Below are 20,997 nucleotides of genomic sequence, written 5' to 3'. Positions count from 1 at the left end.
TATTCCAATGGTGACATGTATAATATGTTCCACGAAAAATTATGCTAATATTCAAATACAAAAAGTGTCCAATAAATAATAAGGTGCTCAAAAATTGAAATAACGTCAATAAGTCCATAAACTGGTAAAAAAGTTGATTATAAATAGTGTTGCCAGAAGATATGTCAATGCAAAGGATGACAGTGAATGTATGCAATGGCCGCTCACCTCTATGCACACTCACAGAGAGCGTGTTAGAACCTCCTTATGTAAATCTCAGATCTCATATGATGCCAAATGGATCCTGGATATGGAATACAACACCTTTCTCCCCTCTGTGGAAATCACTCCGTTATTGCAGCTCTTTCGCCTCTAGATGTGTCCGGGATCTTTTATAGTGCAGGATGATAAATATTGGGATAAGAAGCCCCTCTCACCATAGGGATAACCAGATAGCCAGCAGCTGATGTATTTTCCAAATGTATGGATCTCATATATAGGGAAAATCAAAAAAGGCCATCATGGTGCAGTAAGTAATGTAAGAAATTATATTTAATGGTGAAGATACACTTACACTGTAGTAAAATCAAACAAGCAGATGAATACAAACTGCCTATGCGGTGTAAATCACGACCTCCGGTTTACGTCCATAAACCGGAAGGGACGTCACCCGACTCCTCCTGACGCGTTGCGTCACTACGCATGTGACTTTTTCAAGGGATCCCATGGGTTAGATTTATATTGGATCAGGTATTCATTAATATTTTTTTATTATTTATTTTACTGTTGAAAATTTTTGGATAACTGAGCCCTTACCTGTGGCACGGTTGTTTGAGCACTATAAGGTAAATGTATTGTAGGGGTATACCTTTATATTTGCCTTGACAAACACTGTTTGGGTTTACATCTACATACAAAATAGTATACGGTAGGCAGCTTTCTGTTTTACAAGGTGGTAGATGTTGTAAAACCACATATCACTTTTTACTGTTTGAGTTTATTCCCCTGTTATGTACATTATATTGGAATTCAGCAGCACAAACATATCCAACCACTCTAAACTATGTGTTTCTTGGCTGTTAAAGTAAGCACACATTAACCAGACCTGAAATCCTTGATAATGAATAACCCATAGTGTAAAAATGCTTATTACAGCTAAGCACTTGCAGCATCTAGGCATTGGTAACAGATTGAAAAACAAGGATTTTTTGATCTTCCAACGAAAGCAAAGCCAAGAGAAGTGCTTGGATATATTAAACAGTGACATTACCACATAACTGGAAATATGCCATAAATCAAGTGGTGAAATTGCTATCTACAGGGATTTAACATTACGCCAGTCAGGAAAATAGTTTCCAGGCATTACTGTCCTTCATCTTATTACTTTTTGCTGGTTGTTTAAATCTGGATAATACTTCTTTGGCAGCACACAGGCAATTTCAAAGAAAACAAGAACTAAAGAAGCACAAATCCTGGAAATGATGTTCTGAACATCTTCACAGATATATTCTTCATTGGTAAGTTTATGTTCTTACAGTATATACATTTTTATATCTACAGAATGAAAGGGTTCAGTGGCTTTTGGCAATTATGATTAAAGGGCCAGTTTACCCAGCACTGATGGTTTTGTTTTGGTGGAGGCTGGTAAACTGAATCACGTCATGTTTGCTCTATTGTGTGGGGTCACCTACAATGAGATCTTTGCATCTGAGTTCTTGGATTTCCACACCTGCTGTAATAACTATGTAGGGGATTACCTCTTATTATTGGATTCTGTATTTGTTTTGCATGACTTGGCAGCACACTGTTAGAGGCAAGATCTCCTGTGGAGAGATCTCACTAATAGATTCCCTTGGAGACATAAGAGGTCAGTCATATATTTGGCCCACTATATTCTATCTACCAGTTTTAGGTTGCATTAAGTCTACAAAGACAAGCTTGACATTGCAGGGCAGTTAAACCATCAACATTGATGTTATCACTCGTCTTGTTAACTTCTGCCTGCTCATACTGTTTGAATATACTGTATAACTGATATATTATGCAGCACTTCACACAGGGCCTTGAACCATTGGATTGAAAAGCTAAAACCACAATAATACAGAAGTCTAACTTCTTTACACAGTACTATTTTAAATGCAATCAAATACATGCAGAATGCGTTACCATCGGTGGTGTATTTTGGTTTTGTGCTGCCCTAGGCAAGACTAAAATTGGGCCCCCCCCCCCTCCCCCTCCCCCTCCTAAGTAAATTTGTCCCACACTCTTTTTAATGGATTTGACTCCCTCCAAAATTGAAGGACTACAAGTCCCAGCATTAACCCCTGAGATCTCAAGAGGGGGGGGGGGGTGAGAGGGGGTGAGAGAGGGGATGAGAGTGAGAGAGAGAGAGAGGGGGGATGAGAGAGAGGGGGGTGTGAGAGTGAGAGAGAGGGGTGAGAGAGAGAGAGAGGGGGGGTTAGAGAGGCAGCTCTAGCAACTAGTGGCCAATAGAGTCTCAGGTGGAGGGGGGAGCAGCTTTTTTGCTGCCCCCCTGCAAAGTGCCGCCCTAGGCCTGGGCCTTGTCAGCCTAGGCCAAAATACAGCACTGGTTACCATAGTTTATTGTACTGGGGCTCATGATCTCTTGATAATAAAAAATAATAAGCTAGCATTCCAGGAGAAAATTCCAATAGCTTTTTAAAAGTCAACAATAATATTCAAAGATTTGTATAAACCAATCTGACTAGAGAGTTATCCCAAGCTACAAAACAAGACATATGGTGACTACATACTTGCCAACTGTCCTGGATTTGCCAGGACAGTCACGCTTTTTAGTAAGTTGCCACACCATGGCCATGTCCTGGGCTGCGTACCAGAAATCAGAGCAGCAGGGACAGCTTACTGTCATTTCTGTCATTGCTGCCAAATACATCATACACCATTATCAGGACTGGAATCCCCTCCCCCTACCTCCCTTAGCATTTTCCAGCAATCTCATGCAGGACTGAAGAACAACCCTGAGGTGGAGAATTCTCTCTACTTGCTACTGCTGTTCGTGGGGATAGGATGAGGATGCATCCTACCTCGGACATCCCACCCTCTAGAAAGAGGGTGGTGTGAACTGAGTTGTTCAAAGGAGTGAGTGGGGATGTAAGTTTAGCGAGCGGGATGATTTTATTTGCTTATACCTCTATGCTAAGCTGTGAACTGTACTGAGTCTGAAGGGCTGAATGTACAAACAGCCCCAGTGTGACTGGCAGGGTTAAGTTGTGCATATGATGCCTGAGTATTACTGAAGCCTGTGTACAGTGCTTGGTGGTTGCCATAACTACTGTGTTGAAGTGAACTGTGAGGCAGGAACCTGTGTGCAAGGAGTTCAGAGGCCACCAAGAGTTGAGAGAGAGGACTGGGGTCTCCAGTGCTGCCTGGGGAGACTGGGCTGTCACTGCTGCAAGTAGATATTGTAACAGGGTGCAGTGCCGGTATTAATGATGTTAAGTCCAATAAAGGAATATGCAATAGAATTGTAACAGGAACCAGCACCAAATGCCGTGAATCCTGAAAGCACACGTCAACACTGTGTCGTGCGAGGAGATCATGCTTACCAGAGAGTAATGACCCTCAGATTATAAAGTGGTCAAAACAGGTGTGTAGAAAGCCAGTAAGCTCGATCTGTAACTTTCCTGAATAGATCTGGCACTGGGTAATAGTAAGACACTACCATTGGTGTAGTCAATTACATACCTTACCAGGGGAGTGTCCGATCATTCCCCACTGCTATTTGAACTGGCTGTAGGCTTAGAGGGAAGATGACCAGGATAGAAGATACACCCTTATTGGTTATCGCAAATAGAGATTAACAACCGAATACTGGACCAGCTGAGAATGTTCCTGGAAGCCCATGGAAATTTACCTTTGGATGGTAATTGTAGGGATGCACTCAAGGCATACCTAAGGGGAGCTTTGAGATCTACAATAGCATATATTAAGAAAACCAATAGGCAAGAAGAGAAAGAACTAGCTGAAAAATGTGTGCAAGTGGAGATAGAATATATAGGGGATCCATCAAGGAGTAATAAAGAAAGGGGGGAGAAATGTATACAGCTGTACAAGACACAAGCGGAAGTTAACGCTAAAAAACATTTTTTTCCGAAAACAGCTGAATTATGAACAAGGGAATCAATCAAACAACACTGGCAGCATCTAAAGTTAAATTATTCCATAAATTTTACATTTCTATGTATAGGACAAGGCTAACTTGCACACAGGGAAATGGAGCAATATATGAATGAAATAGAATATCCTAAGTTGACGGAAGAACAAGCTAGTATGATGGATAAGGAGATTACAGAAGAGGAAGTGCGGCAAGCTGTGAGTTTATTAGCATCAGGGAAATCAGCTGGCCCTGATGGAATTCCGCTGGAGGTATATAGTCGATACATAGATATCCTAGCACCAGTTTTAACTAGAATATATACAGAAGCTTTCATGTGGGGATCTTTTCCAGAATCTATATATGAGGCTCTGGTGGTGTTTATTCCAAAACCAGATAAAGATCTAAGTGAATGTGCCTTGTATAGACCAATCTCGCTGCTTAACAGTAATTAAATAATACTGGTGAAGATCTTAGCCGGAAGGCCTAATAACATAATTTTATCAATAATTCATAGCAATCAAACTGCCTTTATGACAGGAAAATCAACGTCAATTAATATAAGAAAAACAACTGATGGCACAAATGAAGGAATACATACCAGAGTCGAGTGCCCTGGCATCTTTGGATATGGCCAGAGTATTTGACTCTTTTGAATGGCTGTAATTACAGAAATCACTGCAACAGTTTGGTTTCGGAGAAAGATTTCGAAAATGGATAACCATAATCTATAGTTAATCTCGTTCAACTCTTTTGATGAATGGATTAATGTCATCTACGATATGTTTAGAGAGAGGGACAAGACAGGGATGTCCTCTATCCCCCCATATATTTGCTATAGCAATAGAGATGCTTGCTTTGAGGTTTAGGAAATCTGAGGAATACAAAGGAATAGTAATGGGAAATAGGAAGGAGGTCATTGGTCTCTATGCGGATGATATAATACTGTATATGGGAGACACACAAAACTCCTTAACGGAAGCAATGAAACAAAAAAAAAAAAAAAACATTTGGGAAGTATTCACGATTAAAAATCAATTGACAGAAATCTGTTTTAATGCCATTTAGACACGATATACAGAGGAATGAGGAACAATTTCCTTTGTTGAAGATAGTGAGTTCATTTAAATACTTGGGTATTCAAATTACGTTGGATCCAGAGGAAGCATTGCCAATGAATGTAAATCCCTTATTGGAACAAATTAAATGCAAGTTGAGAATATGGTCAAAGTTTTTACTTTCGGTGGCAGGAAGAATACATTTAATCAAGACAGTAGTATATTTTGGAAAAAAAAAAAAAGACAGTAGTATTACCCAAATGTTTATATATACTCTCACATTCTTCAGTAGTTATACCAAAATCTCTATTTAAAAAGTTAAACTCGCAATTTATAAAATTTATAAGGACTAATGGTAGATCCAAACTTAAAATAACAACATTACAACGATCGAAAACTGAAGCAGGGATGGCACTTCCAGATATACATTTATATTACCTGGCAGGGCAGTTAAAACAGCTACAGACATGGATAAGACAGGCAAGAGCAGGAGGAGTGGAAAAATACCTATTGGCAATACTCCAGGTAGAGGACTTAGTGGTAGCATTGGAGGCACAGTCAGCGAGGTTACCTAAAATTAAGATTCCCACGTTTACAATGGCATGAGTGGTATGGAAAGAAGCTAAAAGAATAGTGGGGTTTAGTGATATCCCCTAGGAAGTGCCCATCTGGAATAACCCAGCATTTGAACAGCTAGAAGGAAGTCCTAAAGGAAACTTCTGGAGACAGAAAGGTGTGATTGACCTAAAGCAGGTGTATGAACATGAAACTATGCAAACATTTGAATACCTTAACCTCCCTGGCGGTATGATTCTTAACGATTTTAGGTGCTGAAAGCAGGACAATTATTTTGCATGTAATTCTTAAGGACGAGCAGCCCAAACCAACTATTTACATATGATTATAATATAATAAATAACTATAAATAAGTTAAAGAGTATACATATATATATATATATAGATATACTGTATATATGTGTGTATATCTATATGAAAAAGTTATGTATTAAAGTAAGGGAAACCTACAGAAATATCAGAAAATTTGGAGTAAATGGTGTAGTATGGAAGGGACTAGTGAGAGACAGAGTAGATGAATAGAATGATCTACTTAAAAAACTATAAATGTAATTTGTATTATTATTTATGTTTTTTATATACAATAAAAAAAGAATGAATTGCCTAAAGATAGGCATTAATTATTTTCTGACCAAATGGTTTATGGTACATCAAGTATCCTCATTTTTTAATTTCACAAACTGTATAAAGGCTATCCAAGTGTATAAAGAAAAGACAGGCTTTGCCACATTGTATAATCACCAGATAACAATTTGAACAAATAGTTTATGGTTTGATTACATTGATTGTGATCCAGATAGATAACTGTAATATTTAATTTGGCAAAAATGACAGAAAACTATTGCTTTTGGCTTTGGTCTCTATGCTATTCCATTAAATCCAGTAAACAAATCATCTGTTTACATTGTTTTATTTGGTTTAATGCAATTATCATTTCGTTCCTTGCCATCTGGCAGACAGCTATAGAATCTCCATGTATGTCTAGTATTTAGTAGGGATACAAAATGGATCATGTTTTAGGTTTATTTTCATACACTTTTCACTAATACTGAAGAGATCAGTTTACAGTTTGAGATTTTGGAACATTTCTGGAAAGCAGTATTTAGGCTGCGTTTTATAGAAAATAATAAAAATGTTCTGCCGTTATAATAATACTCATATTAATCCATATTACAAACAGATCACTAGAATCACCTTTCAAATTCATGTTCTTTGTGTTGATTTCCACTGTTTAAAACAGTGGTCTTCAAACTGCGGTCCAGGGGACAGATGCGGCCCTTTGCATGCATTTATCTGGCCCTTGGGGTGCTGTTTTATTCATTGGCAACCATAAAGGGTAATATTCCTACCAATGACATCAAAGATTGAGCACAGTTCCTACCAAAGACACCAAACAATGGGGCTCAATGACACCAATGATGGGGCACAATTCCTCCCAATAACACCAACAATAGGGCCCAATTACATCAATGATGGGGCGCAATTTCTCCCAATAACACCAATGATGAGGTACAATTCCTCCCACTAACACCAATGATGGGGGATTGTGTATTCCCACTGATGATGGGACATTTTCTACTCTTGATAGGCACAGTCCAGCCCCCCTAAAGTCTGGAGGACAGTTAACTTGCCCCTTATTTAGAAAGTTATTTAAACCCCCTGGTTTAAAATGTAGCTGCACTACAGGCAGGTATTGGGCTTCCATGGCCACCTTACTGTATGGTCCGCTTAATGTGACACATATCTTCTTCTCAAAAATGTTACAGTCAGGTCCAGCTCCTCCCATGCATTCAAGCCGCATTCTCTGTTCAGTCCTATGGAGAGTTGGCACACCACCTGTCCCACCATATTGAATGATTGAATTCTTCCCACATCAGGATCAAGAGACTGGTTGTCGTGTCCCTGTGTACTGTAGTATGGAACCATGGAATGAGTTTGTTGAGTCATTTAATCCATAAGCAGGTTAGGGTATAAATATTATTCGTTATTAAATACTATGTTCTCTCGCATTCCTCTCTCTGAAATAATTTATAGTGTTGATATAGCTCGTAAAAGTGAATCTTTATAGACTTTATTTTTGTCCTATTATTTCAAACTATTTCATAGCATAAGATTGCACAAAGCCAAATACTTTACCTAATTTTTTCTGATTTGTTATTATGTTTATGTTTGATATTGTGATTACGTTTTCTTTATTTTTTTTATTTTATTTTTGCCTCACTTATATCTGTTATGGAATTTCTTTAAGAGCATAAAAATACAATTTACAAAGGGGTACATAATGTAAATATTTCCACATGTAAACTAATAAAGTGTTTCCTTATAATGTGTGAAGCTACTCTTTCTTCGCAGGCTCATACAAATGGGTTTTCTGATTTATAATACATCAAGGAAGTACAGTATTTGTTTTCTCAGAAAAAGAGAAATTTCTAGGTGAAAGAATGTTACTAGAAAACACAGATAAAACAAAGATAGCTAACATTTTCAGAACATAAGGGCACCATACTCAGTATAAACAAAACTGCAAAGCATTCTAAACCTGTGAAATAGTAATCTAATACATTCAGAAATGCCTGAAACATTCAGATAAATAAACCAGGAACATTTTAGATTATACATAGCCCATAGATGGGAAAAATATTGTTTGTATAAAAGAGGGAATAAAATTATAAGGCTTAGAAATTTCACTTGTATGTACAGTACTTGTTTTTTAAAGAAATTCAGTAGGACTAAATAAAGTTGAAATTGCCCAAATATAGCCAATTGGAACTTAGACTCTACCGATAACAAAAAGTGAGTGCCTATCTGTATCAGTATTAAAACCCAAATGTTATTGATGAATATAATATAGCATGAAAAGCTCAGACACTTTGGTGTAGTGCTAAACCCCAAATCCTACACATCTCTATTGGCCTGTTCTACTGCGCAGAAGGCAAAGAAGAGGACAAGCTTTCGCAATATATAACAAGAAGTTTTTCAAGGCTGCTGCAGGTATACTTTACAGTTGCAACATTTTTTTTTTAGTCTTTCAAGATTTTTCATGAGCTAAAGTGATTGTAAACTCTTGTTTTTTTTTAATAAAAATAACAAACATGTTATACTTATCTCCTCTGTGCAGTTGGTTTTGCACAGGGTAGCCCAGAGTCTCCTCTTCTTGGGTCCCTCTTCTGCTCTCCTGGCCCCTCCCTCCTGGTGAGTGCCCCCACAGCAAGCAGCTTGCTATGGGGGCACCCAAGCCAAGTTACAGCTCCATGTGTCCATTCAGACATGGAGCTGTGGTCCAGCCCCGCCCCCTTTCCCTCCTCATTGGCTGACTGACCTTGATTGACAGCAGCGCCAATGACAGAGCATATGCACTTCTGTGTCCCAGCCAATCAGGAGAGAGAGTCCTGGGACGGCTGAGGCATTCGTGGACATCACTGGATAGAGATGGGCTGAGGTAAGTATTAGGGGGGCTGCTGCACACAGAGGGCTTTTTATCTTAATGCATAGAATTAGAAATGCATTAAGATAAAAAAAAAAAAAACTTCTGACTTTACAATTCCTTTAATCTTAACCTTGTAAAAAAAAAAAACATTTTTTTGATTCTATGTTATTTCAAATCAAATATGAAAGAAACTAAATATATATATATATATATATATATATATATATATATATTTTAATACATTTTTATTGGAATTAGCACCTGACACCCTTTCATTTTTTGGACCCTAATTTATCAATCTGTTTTTACTAAGGACTGGGGTTACTTCTCAGCCATAAAGCAGCATCCCTGACCTTCCCTTAATTATTTTTTCCCTTGACATTTTAAATCTAATTTGCGGGTAATTACCATGTCTATATCCACACCCTTCAATATACCATTATGAAATGAGCATATTTTAAATAAAAAGATCAGGTAAAACTTATATTTTATTATATGAGTTTAGCTTTTTTCCTTGGTTCAAACTTCTACAGTTGTGACATGCTGAGGAAGGGTGTTCACACACAGAGACTTCAAAATCAGAAAATGTACTGCAATTATCTGAAATAAAATAGTGTTTTTTTTCAACTTCTATTTTTTATCGAAGAGCTAAGCTACCATAGATGGTGCCAAGTCATTAAGTGACCATACTGTCCAAATAGACTAGGTCTAAGGTGCATTCAGCTGGTTTTGAGTTGACTTTGAGATGCTTCAGAAATTATATACAGTTCATTTATGGGTGTGTTTGAACCCCTTTAGACTTTATCCTAAATCAAACTGCTTCAAGCTGCTTTTGCCTTTTCTTTGACTTGGGGGAAGAAGCAGTCCGAACATGAAAAAAGCCTGTGTTGACACTTGGCATTAGGAGGACCTGAACTAAAAAAAAAAAATAGGATTGCTATGTTATATATGATATGCTATAGGAAACATGTATAAATGTTAATTGTGCCTAAGCAGTACCCTGTGAAATATTTCATTTGTTTTTAATTCCTCCTAAAAATTGAAGTGTACTTTCTGTGCCTAGGTGTTCTGGTTCTGTAGCCTCATAGCTGTTAAGTATATCTGAAATTATATACCGTATTTTTCGCCGTATAAGACGCACTTTTTCTTCCCCAAAACTGGGGGGGGGGGGGGGAGTTGGTGCGTCTTATACGACAAATACACATTTTGCCTGCATTAAAACTGCCCCTGACTTTGTGTGGTGCTTGCTCACAGTCCTCTTTTTATGCTGTGTGTGCTGCAGGCTGGATTTGTGGCATGTACTGCGGGCTGTGGAGATTTCTCTGACCCTCCCTGCACGGCCAGGCTGTGTGTGTTCAGGCTTCCCTCTCCCTCCTATAGCGCGCCTTGTCCCCCCCTCCCGACAGTCTAACCATGTGCTTCCCGGGCCCCATGTCAGTGCTCTGCTGAGCTTACCGGTACCTTTCCCTCCATCAGTGCGGGCTGTGCCTCCTCATGTCTCCCCGGGCAGTCTCACTCCTTGCTGGGCAGTGTGGGCACAATTGCGCTGATTCTGTGCATATCTCCCGGGCACTGTATCAATCTATGCTGCCCTGAAATGTCCGCACGTCTGCCCCTCCTGCTCCATACGTTCCGCCTCCTCCGTCCAATGTTTACTGTGTGCTGTCCGTGCCAGTGGCGGCTGGTGAAGTTTTAAGATGGGGGGGCGCAAGATCCCGCCCTTTTATTTTGACCCCTCCCATTTCTCAGAAGCCACACCCCTTATAGACTCTACCCATTTTGTCCCCTGTATTTTGCTTGCGTGAACAAATTCTCCCAATATATCACATATTAAGGGGTCCATCAGTACTAGTATATCCTATAATAGGGAGCAGGGGCCCTATTATGGGATATACTGTGAGAGACACCCTATTATGGGATACACTGACTGAGAGTGGCACAAACCCCACAGTACAAACCCCTTTCAATGTAGTGACAAGCGTACAGGCCCCCTTTCAATGTGGTGACCAGTATACATGTACTCTTTCAATGTAGTGACCAGTATACATGTACCCTTTCAATGTAGTGACCAGTATACATGTACCCTTTCAATGTAGTGACCAGCGTACAGGCCCCCTTTCAATGCAGTGACCAGCGTACATGCCCCTTTCAATGTAGTGACCAGCGTACATGCCCCCTTTCAATGTAGTGACCAGCGTACATGCCCCCTTTCAATGTAGTGACAAGCGTACATGCCCCTCAATGTAGTGACCAGCATACATGCCCCCTTTCAATGTAGTGACCAGCGTACATGCCCCTTTCAATGTAGTGACCAGCGTACATGCCCCTTTTCAATGTAGTGACCAGCGTACATGCCCCCTTTCAATGTAGTGACAAGCATACAGGCCCCCTTTCAATGCAGTGACCAGCATACATGCCCCTTTCAATGTAGTGACCAGCGTACATGCCCCTTTCAATGTAGTGACCAGCGTACATGCCCCTCAATGTAGTGACCAGCGTACATGCCCCTCAATGTAGTGACCAGCGTACATGCCCCTCAATGTAGTGACCAGCGTACATGCCCCTCAATGTAGTGACCAGCGTACATGCCCCCTTTAAATGTAGTGACCAGCATACATGCCCCTCAATGTAGTGACCAGTATAATGCCCCCTTTCAATGCAGAGACCAGTATACATACCCCTCAATGTAGTGACCAGTATAATGCCCCCTTTCAATGCAGAGACCAGCGTGCGTGCCCCCTTCAAAGCAGACAGTACTGGGCTAGTGGGCTGGCAAGTGGCAATGGATGGAGGATGTTGCTGGATGGTAGAGTGCTGCGGGAGGTGCATGCAAGGCTGCACTGTGCACAGTGCAGCCATGCATGCACCTCCCGCAGCACTCTACCATCCAGCACCATCCTCCATGGCTCCATCCATTGCCACTTGCCAGCGCTAGTGCAGCCGGTCCCGGTTCTTTAACTTACCTTCGCGGCCGGAGACGAACGTTGCGGTCCTCCGTCACCTCGCGTCAGACGGTCAGCTTCTTCCGGCGGCCGGTGCGAGACTGCTTCGGGCGACTTCCGGCTGAATCCAGAGGAGTCCGTCCGACTCCTCACGTGCCTCCCCTCTCTCTGCGACGGCGGGCGGGAAGGACGTGACGCCGGGGCGGTGCACCGCCCCCACGCGTCACGTGACCAAAGGACCGTCCCGGGATGTCCTCCTGTGATTGGTCCAGGCTGGAGTCTGGACCAATCACAGCCAGGAATCCACTAAGTGGGGGTGTCCATGCGCTGTGCCTTGTGCCCAGGTTACGCCCCCAGAAGGCAGCCAATCGGCGCCTCTTCTGGGTCGTAACCCCCCACCCCCAGCCTCCACATAGGCCGGCGGCGAACGCAATTTTTTTTTTTTTTTAATTTTTTTTTGAAAACTTTATTGCTTCTTTTGTAATTTCTTTCTTTTTTTTTTTTTCCTTTTTTTAGGGGGGGCGGCGCCCTGGCGTCCCCTATGGACCGGCCGCCACTGGTCCGTGCTCTGCTTCGCCCCACTCCTACTTGATTTGATGCCCGTGATTGATGGGCAGAAGAATTGATCCGCCAAAGCTCCGCCCCCGAATCCCAGGGAGAAGACACCGCCCTCCCTACCTCATAAAATATAAAATATTTTACTACAGTATTTGGTTCAGAATCTTTTTTTTCTAGATTTTCCTCCTTTAAAATTGGGTGCGTCTTATATTCCGGGTGCGTCTTATACGGCGAAAAATACGGTAATCTAATGCACTGCTGAATCTGACTGCTAGTAAAATGAGATTTGGAGTGGGGTTTAGTGCTGTTACTGCTATGGTGCTGACTTTTGCTTGAGAGGAAGCTGTACCTGATGACTTGCCATGCAAGGATTTCTCTGCACCTGCTTGATTTACTCTCTGGATCTGAACTTTTTCCAACTCTTCTGCTGCTCAAAATTTACACCATTAGATCACCAGTAACAAGGAAGGCACATATCAGACAAACCCTGCTCCTCTAATTTAGTCTTATTTCACATTACTTAACCTTTTATTTTGGCTCTGCCTCTGCTTCAACAATAGGGGCAGCAGCCCTAGTCTGTAGTTCACTTAGGTACTGTGCACAAGTCCTACAACCTTTGACCCTTGGTGCTCACCTCCTGAATTCCCAAGAAAATGCCAATGGTTATATTTAGTAGGGGGTTTTCGTACGGGTCTAAATTCCAGCAACTTCTGGCTTGATGAGCAACATTCTCCTATCCACGTTTGCAAGCTGCTTATTTAGATTCAGAACCTGGGCTTCTAGATGAGCAGGCTACTTACATTTAGTGCAGCAATATTCAACCTTGAACAGGTGTTCCAAGGGTGCTTATATTTCACATAATATACCCTGGATCCCAATATCATTCATAAAGCACATAACTCATAGAGAACATTAAATACAAAGTGTTCTCTGAATGGAAGAGTTTGAGATCTAAATGCAGGGCTGCTGTTAGAAATCACGGGGCCCTGTACAGCCTACCTGACAGACCTCACCCTAAAAAAATACACTAAGACCCCATTCACACTAGCGCGACTTGTCAGGCGACTTGGTCGCCTGACAAGTCGCGGTAGGTCGCTCGCCATTGAATAGTACAGGACCTGTTCTAATAGGAGCGACGAAAGTCGCTCCGACTTAGAAAAAGGGTCCTGTACTACTTTGGGGCGACCTGGAGGCGACTTGCATTGACTTCAATTATATGAAGTCCGTGCAAGGCGCGCCGAGGTCGCGGTGCACGCTGTGCACCGTGACTTCACAGGTCGCCCCACCAAGTCGTGTCGCCCCTGTCTGAACGGGGTCTTAATGTATTTTATTTGGACACAAACACAACAATATTCCTGCAAAATCTAAAAGCTTAAAAACTGTACAAATAAAGCTCTGTTTGTGAATGAGGTCTTAGGGTTCATTCACATGGGTTCTGTGTTCTGTGTAGTGTGAATACGTGGTTTGTTTATGTGGCTGAAGCTGCCTGGAGCTGTGAGTAGTCAGCCTATGTTAAGCTATAAGCAGTGCCAGATTTAGAGGTGGCAAAAGGGGAGACATAATATAAAATACATAATAATAAAAAAAATACTTTCTTTTATTAAATTTATATTGGGAATTAATATTTTGCTGGCCACCATTTGTAAAAGTTTTTGCTGTGGACTGGTATATTGCATTATTTTTCAAAACAAGTTTTGTCAGCTCGAGCAAAGCACGAGCAATTGCTATACCTGGAATTCTTCTTTAAACATAAATAAGTTTACAAACTGATGTTTTTACAATATAATTTTATTAATTAATACATATAGGGTAATGCCAATGCATTTTGCAGATCATGCTGAGCTATGGTCAGTTGTAACAAATACAGGTCTATATCTTCTAGGAGAGAGGGAATAGTGCCCCATGTCTGATACACTGAATCATGTGTGTGATTTTATCTCCTGCTATCCAAGTCTGTTTACATATATGAAATGCTTTTAAAAGCACAGCAGTCAGTCAGATCAGTGAAGTGTGCAACACCTGCTGGTAGTAACTAGTAGATAAGAAAATAAGATTTTTTTTTTTATACAATATTTTATATTTACCTAAGAGGTAAATATTATAGAGGTAATATTGTTTTTACTTTATCAATATTATATTATAGATAAAGTAAATAATTAAATATATGAAGAACAATATATATATATATATATATATATATATAATATATACTTACATATACATATACATACATATATATATATATATATATATATATATATATATACACATACATATACAGTGCTTTGCGAAAGTATTCGGCCCCCTTGAACTTTTTGACCTTTTGCCACATTTCAGGCTTCAAACATAAAGATATAAAACTGTATTTTTTTGTGAAGAATCAACAACAAGTGGGACACAATCATGAAGTGGAACGAAATTTATTGGATATTTCAAACTTTTTTAACAAATAAAAAACTGAAAAATTGGGCGTGCAAAATTATTCAGCCCCCTTAAGTTAATACTTTGTATCGCCACCTTTTGCTGCGATTACAGCTGTAAGTCGCTTGGGGTATGTCTCTATCAGTTTTGCACATCGAGAGACTGAAATTTTTGCCAATTCCTTCTTGCAAAACACCTCAAGCTCAGTGAGGTTGGATGGAGAGTGTTTGTGAACAGCAGTTTTCAGTTCTTTCCACAGATTCTCGATTGGATTCAGGTCTGGACTTTGACTTGGCCATTCTAACACCTGGATATGTTTATTTGTGAACCATTCCATTGTAGATTTTGCTTTATGTTTTGGATCATTGTCTTGATGGAAGACAAATCTCCGTCTCAGTCTCAGGTCTTTTGCAGACTCCATCAGGTTTTCTTCAAGAATGGTCCTGTATTTGGCTCCATCCATCTTCCCATCAATTTTAACCATCTTCCCTGTCCCTGCTGAAGAAAAGCAGGCCCAAACCATGATGCTGCCACCACCATGTTTGACAGTGGGGATGGTGTGTTCAGGGTGATGAGCTTTGTTGCTTTTACGCCAAACATAACGTTTTGCATTGTTGCCAAAAAGTTGGATTTTGGTTTTATCTGACCAGAGCACCTTCTTCCACATGTTTGGTGTGTCTCCCTCCCAGGTGGCTTGTGGCAAACTTTAAATGACACTTTTTATGGATATCTTTAAGAAATGACTTTCTTCTTGCCACTCTTCCATAAAGGCCAGATTTGTGCAGTATACGACTGATTGTTGTCCTATGGACAGAGTCTCCCACCTCAGCTGTACATCTCTGCAGTTCATCCAGAGTAATCATGGGCCTCTTGGCTGCATCTCTGATCAGTCTTCTCCTTGTATGAGCTGAAAGTTTAGAGGGACGGCCAGGTCTTCGTAGATTTGCAGTGGTCTGATACTCCTTCTATTTCAATAATATCGCTTGCACAGTGCTCCTTGGGATGTTTAAAGCTTGGGAAATCTTTTTGTATCCAAATTCGGCTTTAAACTTCTCCACAACAGTATCTCGGACCTGCCTGGTGTGTTCCTTGTTCTTCATTATGCTCTCTGCGCTTTAAACTGACCTCTGGGACTATCACAGGGCAGGTGCATTTATACAGAGACTTGATTACACACAGGTGGATTCTATTTCTCATTATTAGTCATTTAGGTCAACTTTGGATCATTCAGAGATCCTCACTGAACTTCTGGAGAGAGTTTGCTGCACTGAAAGTAAAGGGGGCTGAATAATTTTGCACGCCCAATTTTTCAGTTTTTTATTTGTTAACAAAGTTTGAAATATCCAATAAATTTTGTTCCACTTCATGATTGTGTCCCACATGTTGTTGATTCTTCACAAAAAATTACAGTTTTATATCTTTATGTTTGAAGGCTGAAATGTGGCAAAAGGTCGCAAAGTTCAAGGGGGCCGAATACTTTCGCAAGGCACTGTACATACACACACACTATATATATATATATATATATATATATATATATATATATATATACACACACACACACAGTATGTATGTATGTATGTATGTATATATATATATATATTGTAAAGAAAATATATATATAAGAACATAATTAATATACAGTATGCTTCCCTGTCCAGTTAAAGTATCAAAAATGGCTCATGAGGACAGCAAAGTACCATTTTAAATGACCAATAATGAACCAAACTTACTATGTGATAGAGATAAGGCCCATTTTTATAATGCTATTTCTGCCAAGGTGCTTAGTTTAACAGGCCACCTTAGTACGTACATTTTACAATTTTTACAGAAATTAAAGAAAAACATTAAAATAACCAGCAGAGAATATGAATTCTAAATGCATAATATATTGCAGACTTCTACTGCTATTATTCTGCGCCATTGTCCTCCTCTGATAAAGGAACAAAAGGAGTAGCTGATTTCCATGGCCTTTTCACACCTCTTTTGCTCATCATATAATAACCTTCAGTATTGCATAGCATTAGCTTTCCGGCATTGCAAGCGATATTGTGTCAGATATGCTGAGATTGATTTGTAATTCCAGCTTTAACAGAGATAAGGCAAGGACATTAATCTTTTTGGATGTTAGTTCTCTAACTGAAAAAGGAGAAAAAGCAAATATTACCTGAAGACAGTGACAGTGAATTAAAATAATGGTAAATTATGCAAATGATTTTCCATATTGTTGGAGAGATTGTGGGATGCATTAGGTATCCCTGACTTACAAAGCTTTATAAGCCACTCACATTTTTATACAATAGCCACCTTATAAGCTCAAAAAGGGCACATTTAGAAGCTTTACTTAAAGGAGTATTAACCCCTCTTTTTTTAAATAATTTATGCAGATTGACCAAGAAAACATTCCTCAACATATTATTTCATCCAAATTTCATCTAAATATGTGCCCAAGCATTTATGCCTTTTAGTTCTGAAAGTCTGTTGCTCTGGATCACTCAGCAACTGCCCTTGTCTTGACTATATGTCCCATTATTCCTAGCCCCCATCTATAGCAATGTATATATGTACAGTATCTCACAAAAATGAGTACACCCCTCGTATTTTTGGAAATATTTTATTATATCTTTTTATGTGACAATACTGAAGAAATTGTACTTTGCTACAATTTAAAGTAGTGAGTGTACAGCTTGTATAACAGTGTAAATTTGCTGTCCCCTCAAAATAACTCAACACACAGCCATTAACGTCTAAACCACTGGCAAAAAAAGGGAGTACACCCCTAAGTAAAAATGTTCTAATTGGGCCCAAAGTGTCAATATTTCGTTTGGCCACCATTATTTTCCAGCACTGCCTTAACCCTCTTGGGCATGGAGTTCACCAGAGCTTCACAGGTTGCCACTGGAGTCCTCTTCCCCTCCTCCATGACAATATTACGGAGCTGGTGGATGTTAGAGACCTTGCGCTTCCTCACCTTCTGTTTGAGAATGCCCGACAGATGCTCAATAGGGTTTAGGTCTGGAGACATGCTTTGATAGTCCATCCCCTTTTCCCTCAGCATCTTTAGCAAGGCAGTGGTCGTCTTGGGGGTGTGTTTGGGGTCGTTATCATGTTGGAATCCTGCCCTGTGCCCCAGTCTCTGAAGGGAGATCATTCTCTGCTTCAGTATGTCACAGTACATGTTGGCATTCATGGTTCCCTCAATGAACTGTAGCTCCCCAGTGTCGGCAGCTCTCAAGCAGCCCCAGACCATGACACTCCCACCACCATACTTGACTGTAGGCAAGACGCACTTGTCTTTGTACTCCTCACCTGGTTGCCGCCACATACGCTTGACACCATCTGAACCAAATAAGTTTATCTTGGTCTCTTCAGGCCACAGGAGATGGTTCCAGTAATCCATGTCATTGGTCTGTTTGTCTTCAGCAAACTGTTTGCTGGCTTTCTTGTGCATCATCTTTAGAAGAGGCTTCCTTCTGGAATGACAGCCATGCAGACCAATTGGATGCAGTGTTCAGCGTATGGTCTGAGCACTGACAGGCTGACCCCCCAACCCTTCAACCTCTGCAGCAATTGTGGCAGCACTTATATTGCTATTCCCAAAGACATCCTCTGGATATGACGCATGCACTCAACTTCTTTGGTCAACCATGGCGAGGCCTGTTCTGAGTGGAACCTGTTCTGTTAAACTGCTGTATGGTCTTGGCCACCATGCTGCAGCTCAATTTCAGGATCTTGGCAATCTTCTTATAGCCTAGGCCATCTTTATGTAGAGCAACAATTCTTTTTTTCAGATGCTCAGAGAGTTTCTTGTTTCTTTGTCATGAGGTGCCATGTTAAACTTCCAGTGACCAGTAAAAGAGAGTGAGAGCGATAAACCAAATTTAACACACCTGTTCCCCATTCACACCTGAGACCTCTTAACACTAATGAGTCACATGACACCGGGGAGGGAAAAAGGCTAATTGGGCCCAATTTGGACATTTTCACTTAGGGGTGTACTCACTTTTGTTGCCAGTGGTTTAGACATTAATGGTTGTGTGTTGAGTTATTTTGAGGGGAAATCAAATTTACACTGTTATACAAGCTGTACACTCACTACTTTACATGGTAGCAAAGTGTAATTTCTTCAGTGTTGTCACATGAAAAGATATAATAAAATATTTACAAAACTGCGAGGGGTGTACTCACTTTTGTGAAATAATATATATATATATATATATATATATATATATATATTTATTTTTTTTTGTTTGTTTTGTTTAATGGGATAACAGTATGTTAAAGGAGAGGAGGGGCAGTGAGAGTTAAAAGGAGGTTATAGAGAGAGGAAGGAAGGATGAAGAAGCCATGGATAGGGGAGCCGCAGGTAGCAAAAAGGAAAGGAATAATGGGAATGGTGTGAGGGTGGAAGGGCAGAGGTCATTGAGAAGGGAGGAGCAAGGAACAAAGAGGAGAAAGTCATGGAAAGGGTAGGGGCAGGTAGCAAAGAAGAGAAGGTGACAGAGAAGGGAGGGCAACAACTAAAAGGAGGAGAAAATTGGACAGTAGAAGGGCAGGGAGCAAAGAGGAGGAGGTCCGAGAAAGGCAAAGCACAGGAGCCAACAAGAAGTGGACATGGAGAGAGGGGAGGTAGGGAGAAAAGTGGAGGAGGTCATGGACTGGGGAGGGGTGGGGAGCAAACAAGAAAAGATTATGGAGGGGGGGGTGGAACAATGAGGAAGAGGTCAAAGGGAGAGAAGGGTCAGAACATAGACAGCTAGAATATCAAAGATTTGGCAATTGCCATTAGGGCAGGCTTGCCAACTGTCCATTTGCTGTTTCTGACGGTGGTTTGCCAAAAACAGGATGTATTCATAGCAAGCACTTAATCCCAAGCACCAACACAGATAAGTGACCCTGTTATTCTGGTGGCTCTCTTAACTTTAAAGGGCTTGGGGCAAAGCTTTGCCACGTTAAAAAAAAATCAAAATGTGGCCTTGTTATCATAATAGTATTGGAAATGTATATAGGTTTTGCTTGAGGAGCATATATTTTGTACTTTTGTAGGTTGTGTGTTTTTTTTTTTTTTTTATACATCTAAGAAAGAGGTGCTCAATTCGAATCACATCAAAGGTCATGCAGCGAATTAAGGAATGTACACAGTAAAGGTAGTCAGAATAAATGTGTGACTTTAATTCTATATTAGTTTCAGCATCTGATAACTACCTATATAGGATTTCTATGTTGCATGTGCACATCGCTGCACTACATAATGTCATAAAATGGCACAATGCTCAGTTACCATCATCCTGTGACCAGAGAGCGATCATATTCAACAGTTCTGCCCACGTGTCAAAACTATTGCGTGTATATATTGGCAACATTAAAAATACCAACTAAACTGTACCCACATGCTGTTATGCTTTTTTACTATGCCCACTCATAGTCATGGTCCATTTGTCAAACACAGAGATGGGCGTCATGGTCCACATGGCGTAAACAGACATATTACAGTTACTGCTAAAGACCTAGTATTACTAATTACATCTGCCTCATTGTCACCCCTATTATCATTCTGCCATGCCCATCCCATACTCGCTAATGTAATTTTATGCTAAGATTGGTTCTTGCACCTATTTATAGTTGTGTCCACTGACTCATTGCTGCTATAAAAAATGAATGGCAAATTTAAAAAGGAACTGTCCTTTAAAAATGCTTCTAATTGTCAACAATGCCTAGAGGCAGCCCCATGACAGCCACCTCACTAAGAGACACATGTTCTTGGTCTTTCAAGTCTCTCCCCATGCCCCTATCATTGTCTCAGTATCACATGAGCTGCATCAATACTATTTCTCTTGGAACAGCCAGCTCCTGTTTGTATTAAGCATGATCTTCTGAGCTGCCAGAATCATTCAAACTGCA

The 20,997-nt window shown here is 40.4% G+C and overlaps 1 protein-coding gene across 1 annotated transcript in view; it reads left to right on the top strand.

The window, feature by feature from the left end:
* Nucleotides 1-1,199: 1,199 nt before the first annotated feature.
* ARHGAP28 (Rho GTPase activating protein 28) overlaps nucleotides 1,200-20,997 on the top strand; it is a 204,531-nt gene continuing 184,733 nt past the window's right edge. The window contains exon 1 of the mRNA XM_082259736.1: nucleotides 1,200-1,496. The gene's annotated coding sequence lies outside the window, so the exon portion shown is untranslated. The remainder of the gene's footprint in view (nucleotides 1,497-20,997) is intronic.

This window comes from Pelophylax lessonae (assembly GCF_965119305.1).
Source record: "Pelophylax lessonae genome assembly, chromosome: 5".
NCBI classification, from domain to species: domain Eukaryota; kingdom Metazoa; phylum Chordata; class Amphibia; order Anura; family Ranidae; genus Pelophylax; species Pelophylax lessonae.
Note: the sequence above shows the minus strand (reverse complement) of the source record. Positions and strands in the feature narration are given on the sequence as shown.